Source organism: Salmo trutta, chromosome 17 (genome assembly GCF_901001165.1).
Source record: "Salmo trutta chromosome 17, fSalTru1.1, whole genome shotgun sequence".
NCBI classification, from domain to species: domain Eukaryota; kingdom Metazoa; phylum Chordata; class Actinopteri; order Salmoniformes; family Salmonidae; genus Salmo; species Salmo trutta.
In genome coordinates this window covers 46,546,378-46,556,050 of record NC_042973.1, presented here as the reverse complement: position 1 = coordinate 46,556,050, position 9,673 = coordinate 46,546,378, and positions in this window count along the sequence as shown.

Here is a 9,673-nt window from a genome sequence, read left to right as displayed (position 1 = left end):
TCACGGGTCGTCATATTGGTGCTGTTGTTTATCATAGAACAAATGCCAAGGTGTTAATCTCAACTATACTGAACAAAAATATAAACTCTCATGTTTCATGAGCTGAAATAAAATATCCCAGAAATGTTCCATACGCACAAAAAGCTTATTTCTCTAAAATGTTTTCATCCCTGTTAGTGAGCATTTCTGCTTTGCCAAGATGATCCATCCACCTGACAGGTGTGGCATATCAAGAAGCTTATTAAACAGCATGATCATTACACAGGTGCAACTTGTGCTGGGGACAATAAAATGTGCAGTTTTGTCACACAACACAATGCCACAGATGTCTCAAGTTTTGAGGGAGCTTGCAGTTGGCATGCTGACTTTAGGAATGTCCGGCAGAACTGTTGCCAGAGAATTGAATGTTAATTTCTCTACCATAAGCTGCCTCCAATGTCGTTTTAGAGAATTTGGCAGTACGTCCAACAGGACCTCCACATCCGGCTTCTTCGTCTGCAGGATGGTCTGAGACGAGCTTTCCAAACAGCTGATGAAACTGTGGTTTTGCACAACAGAAGAATTTCTGCACAAACTGTCAGACACTGTCTCAGGGAAGCCCATCTGCGTGCTCATCGTCCTCGCCAGGGTCTTGACCTGACTGCAGTTCGTCTTAGTAACCGACTGCAGTGGGCAAATGCTCACGTTTGATGGCCACTGGCAAACTGAAGAAGTGTGCTCTTCACGGATGAATCCCGGTTTCAACTATACCAGGCGTCGTGTCAGCGAGCGGTTTGCTGATGTCAACGTTGTGAACAGAGTGCCCGTTGGTGGTGGGGGGGTTATGGTATGGGCAGGCATAAGCTGTGGACAACAAACACAAGTGCATTTCATTGATAGCAATTTGAATGCACAGAGATACCGTGGCGAGATCCAGAGGCCCATTGTCGTGCCATTCATCACCATGTTTCAAAATGATAATGCACAGCCCCATGTTGCAAGGATCTGTACACAATTCCTGGAAGCTGAAAATATCCCAGTTCTTCTATGGCCTGCATACTCACCAGACATGTCTTCCATTGAGCATGTTTGGGATGCTCTGGATCAACGTGTGCGACAGCGAGTTCCAGTTCCCGTCAATATCAAGCAACTTCACACAGCCATTGAAAAGGTGTGGGACAACATTCCACAGGCCACAATCAACAGCCTGGACAGCTCTATGCGAAGGAGATGTGTCGCGCTGCATGAGGCAAATGGTGGTCACACCAGATACTGACTGATTTTTCTTATCCACGCCCCTGCCTTTTTTTAAGGTATCTGTGACCAACAGTGTATTCCCAGTCATGAAATCCATAGATTAGGGCCTAATGAATTTATTTCAATTGACTGATTTCCTTATATGAACTGTAACTCAGTAAAATCATTGAAATTGTTGCATTTTGCGTTTTATATTTTTGTTCAGTATAAAACTGTTTAATTTGGCAAAGGGATTATTGGCCAATAAATCAAATCAACATTTTATTTGTCACATGAGCCGAATACAACAGGTGTAGTAGACCTTACAGTGAAATGCTTACTTACAAGCCCTTAACCAACAATGCTTTAAGAAGTTTGATGAAAAAAAAAAAAAAGCGTTAATTAAGTAAAAATAGAAAACTAAAACATTTAAAATAAAATGATTAAACAGCAGCAGTAAAATAACAATAGCGAGGCTACATACAGAGGGTACCGGTACAGAGTAAATGTGCGGGGGCACCGGTTAGTCGAGCTAATTGAGGTAATATGTACATGTACTGTAGGTAGAGTTAAAGTGACTGTGAATATATGATAAACAGAGTAGCAGCAACGTAAAATAGGGGTCTGGGTAGCCCTTTGATTAGCTGTTCAGGAGTCTTATGGCTTGGGGGTAGAATCAGTTAAGAATGCTTTGGACCTAGACTTGGTGCTCCGGTAACGCTTGTCGTGCGGTAGCAGTGAGACCAGTCTATGACTAGGGTGGCTGAAGTCTTTCACAATTTTTAGGGCCTTCCTCTGACACCGCCTGGTATAGAGTTCCTGAAAGCTTGGCCCCAGTGATGTACTGGGCCATACACACTACCCTCTGTAGTGCCTTGCGGTCGGAGGCCGAGCATCTGCCATACCAGGCAGTGACGCAAGCAGTCAGGATGCTCTCAATGGTGCAGCTGTAAAACTTTTTGCGGATCTGAGGACCCATGCCAAATCTTTTTAGTCTCTTGAGGGGGAATAGGCTTTGTCGTGCCCTCTTCACGACTGTCTTGATGTGTTTGGACCATGATACAGTGGGGGGAAAAAAGTATTTGATCCCCTGCTGATTTTGTGCATTTGCCCACTGACAAAGAAAGGATCAGTCTATCATTTTAATGGTAGGTTTATTTGAACAGTGAGAGACAGAATAACAACAAAAATATCCAGAAAAACGCATGTCAAAAATGTTATAAATTGATTTGCATTTTAATGAGGGAAATAAGTATTTGACCCCTCTGCAAAACATGACTTAGTACTTGGTGGCAAAACCCTTGTTGGCAATCACAGAGGTCAGACGTTTCTTGTAGTTGGCCACCAGGTTTGCACACATCTCAGGAGGGATTTTGTCACACTCCTCTTTGCAGATCTTCTCCAAGTCATTAAGGTTTCGAGGCTGACATTTGGCAACTCGAACCTTCAGCTCCCTCCACAGATTTTCTATGGGATTAAGGTCTGGAGACTGGCTAGGCCACTCCAGGACCTTAATGTGCTTCTTCTTGAGCCACTCCTTTGTTGCCTTGGCCGTGTGTTTTGGGTCATTGTCATGCTGGAATACCCATCCACGAACCATTTTCAATGCCCTGTCTGAGGGAAGGAGGTTCTCACCCAAGATTTGACCGTACCTGGCCCCGTCCATCGTCCCTTTGATGCGGTGAAGTTGTCCTGTCCCCTTAGCAGAAAAACACCCCCAAAGCATAATGTTTCCACCTCCATGTTTGATGGTGGAGATGGTGTTCTTGGGGTCATAGGCAGCATTCCTCCTCCTCCTCCAAACACGGCGAGTTGAGTTGATGTCAAAGAGCTCCATTTTGGTCTCATCTGACCACAACACTTTCACCAGTTGTCCTCTGAGTCATTCAAATGTTCATTGGCAGACTTCAGACGGGCCTGTATATGTATTCTTGAGCAGGGGGACCTTGCGGGCGCTGCAGGATTTCAGTCCTTCACGGCATAGTGTGTTAACAATTGTTTTCTTGGTGACTATGGTCCCAGCTGCCTTGAGATCATTGACAAGATCCTCCCGTGTAGTTCTGGGCTGATTCCTCACCGTTCTCATGATCATTGCAACTCCACGAGGTGAGATCTTGCATGGAGCCCCAGGCCGAGGGATATTGACAGTTCTTTTGTGTTTCTTCCATTTGCGAATAATCGCACCAAATGTTGTCACCTTCCCACCAAGCTGCTTGGCGATGGTCTTGTAGCCCATTCCAGCCTTGTGTAGGTCTACAATCTTGTCCCTGACATCCTTGGAGAGCTCTTTGGTCTTGGCCATGGTGGAGAGTTTAGAATCTGATTGATTGATTGCTTCTGTGGACAGATGTCTTTTTTACAGGTAGCAAGCTGAGATTAGGAGCACTCCCTTTAAGAGTGTGCTCCTAATCTCAGCTCGTTACCTGTATAAAAGACACCTGGGAGCCAGAAATCTTTCTGATTGAGAGGGGGTCAAATACTTATTTCCCTCATTAAAATGCAAATCAATTCATAACATTTTTCACATGCGTTTTTCTGGATATTTTTGTTGTTATTCTGTCTCTCACTGTTCAAATAAACCTACCATTAAAATGATAGACTGATCCTTTCTTTGTCAGTGGGCAAATGTACAAAATCAGCAGGGGATCAAATACTTTTTTCCCCCATTGTAGTTTGTTGGTGATGTGGACACCAAGGAACATGAAGCTCTCAACCTGCTCCACTGCAGCCCCGTCGATGGGAATGGGGGCGTGCTCGGTCCTCCTTTTCCTGTAGTCCACAATCATCTCCTTTCTCTTGATCACGTTGAGGGAGAGGTTGTTGTCCTGGCACCACACGGCTAGGTTTCTGATCACTTCCCTATAGACTGTCTCATTGTTGGTGATCAGGCCTACCACTCTTTTGTCATTGGCAATCTTGATGATGGTGTTGGGAGTCGTGCCTGGCCATGCAGTCATGAGTGAACAGGGAGTAGAGGAGGGGACTTGCACCCCTGAGGGGCCCCCGTGTTGAGGATCAGCGTGGGGGATGTGTTGTTACCTACCCTTAGGTGTTTAATCCCAGGGTCCTTAGCTTAGTGATGAGCTTTGAGGGTACTATGGTGTTGAACGCTGAGCTGTAGTCAATGAATAGCATTCTCACATAGGTGTTCCTTTTGTCCAGGTGGGAAAGGGTAGTGTTGAGTGCAATAGAGATTGCATCAACTGTGGATCTGTTGGGGCGGTATGCAAATTGGAGTGGGTCTAGGGTTTCTGGGATAATGGTGATGTGAGCCATGACCATCCTATCAAAGCACTTCATGGCTACAGATGAGAGTTCTACGGGTCGGTAGTCATTTAAGCAGGTTACCTTAGTGTTATTGGGCACAGGGACTATGGTGGTCTGCTTGAAACATGTTGATATTACCGACTCAGTCAGGGACAGGTTGAAAATGTCAGTGAAGACACTTGCCAGTTGGTCAGCGCGTGCTCGGAGTACACGTCCTGGTAATCCACCTGGCCCTGCTTCTTTGTGAATATTGACCTGTTTAGTAGTCCTACTCACATAGGCTACGGAGAGCATGATCACACAGATGTCCGGAACAGCTGATGCTCTCATGCATGCTTCAGTGTTACTTGCCTCGAAGCGATCATATAAGTAATTTAGCTCTTTCTGGTAGGCTTGTGTCACTGGGCAGCTCACTGCTGTGCTTGCCTTTGCCGTCAGTAATAGTTTGCAAGCCCTGCCACATCCGACGAGCGTCAGAGCCAGTGTTGTACGATTCCGTCTTAGTCCTGTATTGACACTTTGCCTGTTTGATGGTTCGTCAGAGGGCATAGCGGGATTTCTTGTAAGCTCCTTGAAAGTGGCAGCTCTACCCTTTTAGCTCAGTGCGGATGTTGCCTGTAATCCATGGCTTCTGTTTGGGGTATGTACGTACAGTCACTGTGGGGACGACGTCATCGATGCACTTATTGATGAAGCCAGTGACTGATGTGGTGTACTCCTCAATGCCATCAGAAGAATCCTGGAACATGTTCCAGTCTGTGCTAGCAAAACAGTCCTGTAGCTTAGCATCTGCTTCATCTGTCCCCTTTCTAATTGACTGAGTCACTTGTGCTTCCTGCTTTAGTTTTTGCTTGTAAGCAGGAATCAGGAGGATAGAATTATGGTCAGATTTGCTAAATGGAGGGCGAGGGAGAGCTTTGTACGCATCTCTGTGTGTGGTAGAAATGAGGTAAACAGATTTTAGTTAACCTGCATTTGAAGTCCCCGGCCGCTAGGAGCTCCGCCTCTGGATGAGCAGTTTCCTCTTTGCTTATGTCCGTATACAGCTCATTGAGTGTGGTCTTAGTGCCAGCATCAGTTTGTTGTGGTATATTGACAACTACGAAAAATACAGATGAAAACTCCCTTGGTAAATAGTGTGTTCTACAGCTTATCATTAGATAATCTACCTTAGGCGAGCAAAACCTTGAGACATCCTTAGATTTCGTGCACCAGCTGCTGTTTACAAATATACATAGACCGACACCCCTCGTCTTACCAGATGCCGCTGTTCTATCCTGCCCGAAAAAGCTTAAAACCCACCAGCTGTATGTTATTTATGTCATCTTTCAGCCACGACTCGGTGAAACATAAGATATTACAGTTTTTAATGTCCCGTTGGCAGGATATACGTGATCGTAGTTCATCTATTTTATTATCGATTGATTGGCTAATAGGTAAAGGTAGATTACCCTCTCGGTGTCGAATCCTTACAAGACACCCGAACCTTTGTCCACGATACTTCCGTCTCTTTCTCCTGCGAATGACGGGGATCAGGGCCTTGTCGGGCATCTGAAGTAAATCCTTCCCATCCGACTCATTGAAGAAAAAGTATTCCTTCAGTACGGAGTGAATAATCGCTGTCCTGATATCTTTTAGCTCTTTTCTGTCATAAGACAAAATAAGTTACAAATAACGCGAAAACATGCACAATTGGTTGCGTGATTGTAAAACGGCAGCCATCTCCTTCGGCGCCATTCTGATGCAGAATGCAAAATTAAGAGTTTGAAAATGTCTCTTGGTATTATTAGAAGAATAGAGGTTACTCCTAACAGATGTCCAGAAGAGAAAGGCAACTTTACTTGACATTGCTTTTAAATGATTCCATCATATTCCGATTCAATCAGATATCATTGTTGGGGGGTTTGACAGTGTCTCATAAATCATGAATCATATTAGACAATTGAGAAACTGTCACATTCTAATTTCCTCAAAAAGAAAGACAGTTTGTAATTTATCAAATAAATAATGTCCCTTTTAGTGTAAAAATAAAGTGTAAAAAAAAAGTTAATCTGTGACTTTTGTATTTTTTCATTTCCAAACTATTTCATTTTAAGTGTGAGCTCAGTCTCAAAAACTCTTGAAAGAAATATCACAGTTAAAACAATGCTTTTATTCCAGTCTATGGGGGATCATTGAATGTTGTTTTAAGTAGATGAGGGTAGCAATTAAAAAGAAAAACTTCAAAATGGAGACATTTACACTTTAAAATGGTTAAAACGCTCCCTGCTGAATTGTCTCCTCAATGTAAAAATACGTCAAAGAGCATATCTTATTTTGAATCTTACTGTAAAGGAATAGACACATGGTAAATATTTACTATGCTTTTGCTGTCAACCTGCTTTTGCCCTTCTGTCTCACCCAGCCCTCTCTTCCCTGTCACAGAGACACTGAGGTATTTCAGAATATTTAGCAGAAGATGTACAGTAGGCAGCTTCTTGAGAGATGAAGTCAAACATATCTTTTCTTTCTTGCTTGGAAGTGCCAAACGTAAGAAACGAAACCAACATAGAGGAAAATAGATTCCGTACCTGTAATTATTATCTCCTCAGTTCCAGAAGGTTACCTAACATTCTGCCCCATTGTTCCAGTAAACAAACACTTGATGTGATTATAATGGGCAGATTCCACCTCAGAGAGCTCATAATTGGTTTAAGTCCTAAATGGCACTCTATTCCCTTTAAAGTGCACTACTTTTTACCAGGGCCTATAGGGCTGTGGTCAAAAGTAATGCACTATATAGGGAATAGGGTGCCATTTGGGACAAAGCCTTGATGTTTTATTTACAGTCTGCCATTATGAGGTCTGTCTCCAGGCTGTGGGTGTTAAATGGACCCAATCTCCCCCAGCCATGCCGCCAGAGCTTTACAAACACATCAAATTAAAAGAGCTATCATTGACAGAGAGACAATAATAACCCACAGGAGAGGTCTTTAAGAGCCCATCGAGTAAAGTGGTGCAGAATAAGTGCAGTTGAAGCATGAGTGTTGCTGGTCATTAAATTGTACCTGCAGCGGACTAGGGCCATCAATGTAAACAAAATTGGTTATGGATTTAATTATGAGATGATGAGAGGCCATTGGAAGCTATGAAGCTAAATCACTTTCAGCAATAGTGAATTCTCAACAATTCAGGTGAGCGTGAAGATTCAGAAATGTTTTTCAAAATAAAACAATATTTGTAGGAGGCTTCGATAATGTATTTTTCAGCCTGTTTATGTTTAAGTGGTAGAAAATGTCTGATCACATCATGTTATTTTACAGCTTATTGTTTAGATGGCTGTAATTCAGCCATTCTCATCTGGTGGGTCGTGACCCAAATTGGGTCGCAGGAGGTTTTGAATGGGTCTCGATTGTCTGAGTAAAACAAAAAACAAAACCTTTTTATTTATTTTTTATGAAAAATAGTCCAGTCAGAACTTAAACAACTAAAACCAGGTAGAAAATGTGTAGAAATGATAATTAACCTATATATGGTCTTGTGTGGCTCAGTTGGTAGAGCATGGTGTTTGCAACGCCAGGGTTGTGGGTACGTTTCCCACGGGGGACCAGTACGGGGGGAAAAATGTATGAAATGTATGCATTCACTACCGTAAGTCGCTCTGGATAAGAGCGTCTGCTAAATGACTAAAATGTAAATGTAATTATTATTTTTTTTAAATATAATTTAACCTCTAAATAATTTTTCCTCAATCACAGTATTTAATATTATCACGACTCAGGACATTTACTTAGTTATTATTATAATTTTTTTTGCCTTTTATTTTACTAGGCAAGTCAGTTAAGAACAAATTCTTATTTTCAGTGAATGCCTAGGAACAGTTCCTTGTTCAGGGGCAGACCGACAGATTTGTACCTAGTCAGCTCAAGGATTCGATCTTGCAACCTTTCGGTTACTAGTCCAATGCTCTAACCACTAGGCTACCTGCCACCTGCCACATGACCCAGATGCAGACACAGGAGGCAGATGGCAAATGGTTTGGTTGTCATGCCCTGGCCATAGAGAGGTTTTTTATTCTTTATTTTGGGTAGGCCAGGGTGTGACTAGGGTGGGCATTCTATGTTCCTTTTTCTATGTTCTTTATTTTCTATGTTTTGGCCGGGTATGGTTCTCAATCAGGGACAGCTGTCTATTGTTGTCTCTGATTGGGAACCATACTTAGGTAGCCCTTTTCCCTCCTTGTGTTGTGGGAAGTTGACTTTGTTTATGGCACATAGCCTTTAGCTTCACGGTTTGTTGGGTAGTGTTTATTGTTTTGTTCGGCGTCTTTTCAAATAAAAGGAATATGTACGCTCACCACGCCGCACCTTGGTCCTCTCCTTTCAACCGACGTGACATTGGTTCTCAGAATATTTATTATAACAAAGGGGCAGGCAAAAGGGAAAGTCAGGGGCAGGCAGAGGTTTGTAATCCAAGGCAGAGTCAAAAATTGACAGAACGGTAGGCAGGGTCAGGGCAGGCAGGAAGGTTGGAACCAGGAAGACTAGAAAACAAGAACTTGAGAACTGGTTACACACGGAAAACACGCTGGGATGATTTGACGAGACAAGACAAACAGGAAACATGAGACAGGGCTGTGAGACAAAGGTTTAATCCTAGACACATGGAAATTGGGATGTATACGGAGGGTACAGGGCAACAGAAGACAAACAGCAGAGGGGATAAGGACTTCAGAGATGGGGAATGGACCAATAAAACGGGGAGACTCTACCCTGAGGGGCAGATCACGGGTGGACAGCCATACCCTCTGCCTGGGCCGAGCAGGGAGCCGGAGGTGGTTTGTCCGCCGACAGCGGGTATGCTGAACTCTTGCTCAGGGAAGAGCGGAGGCTGGTAACCCAAGGAACACTCGAAGGGCGAGAATCCAGTGGCCGAGCAAGGAAGGAAGTTGCGAGCGTACTCCACCCACACAAGTTGCTGGCTCCAGGTGGTGGAATTGGCAGAGACGAGGCAGCAAAGAGTAATTTCCAGGTCCTGATTGGCTCGCTCCGATTGACCCAATGATGATGCAGAATGCCTTCCAGAACCTGGAGGAGAACTGAGGACCCCGATCGGAGACCATGTTGACTGGAAGTCCATAGATCCGGAAGATGTGCTGCACCATAAGCTGGGCTGTCTCCTTGTTTGAGGGTAACTTGGGAAGGGGAATGAA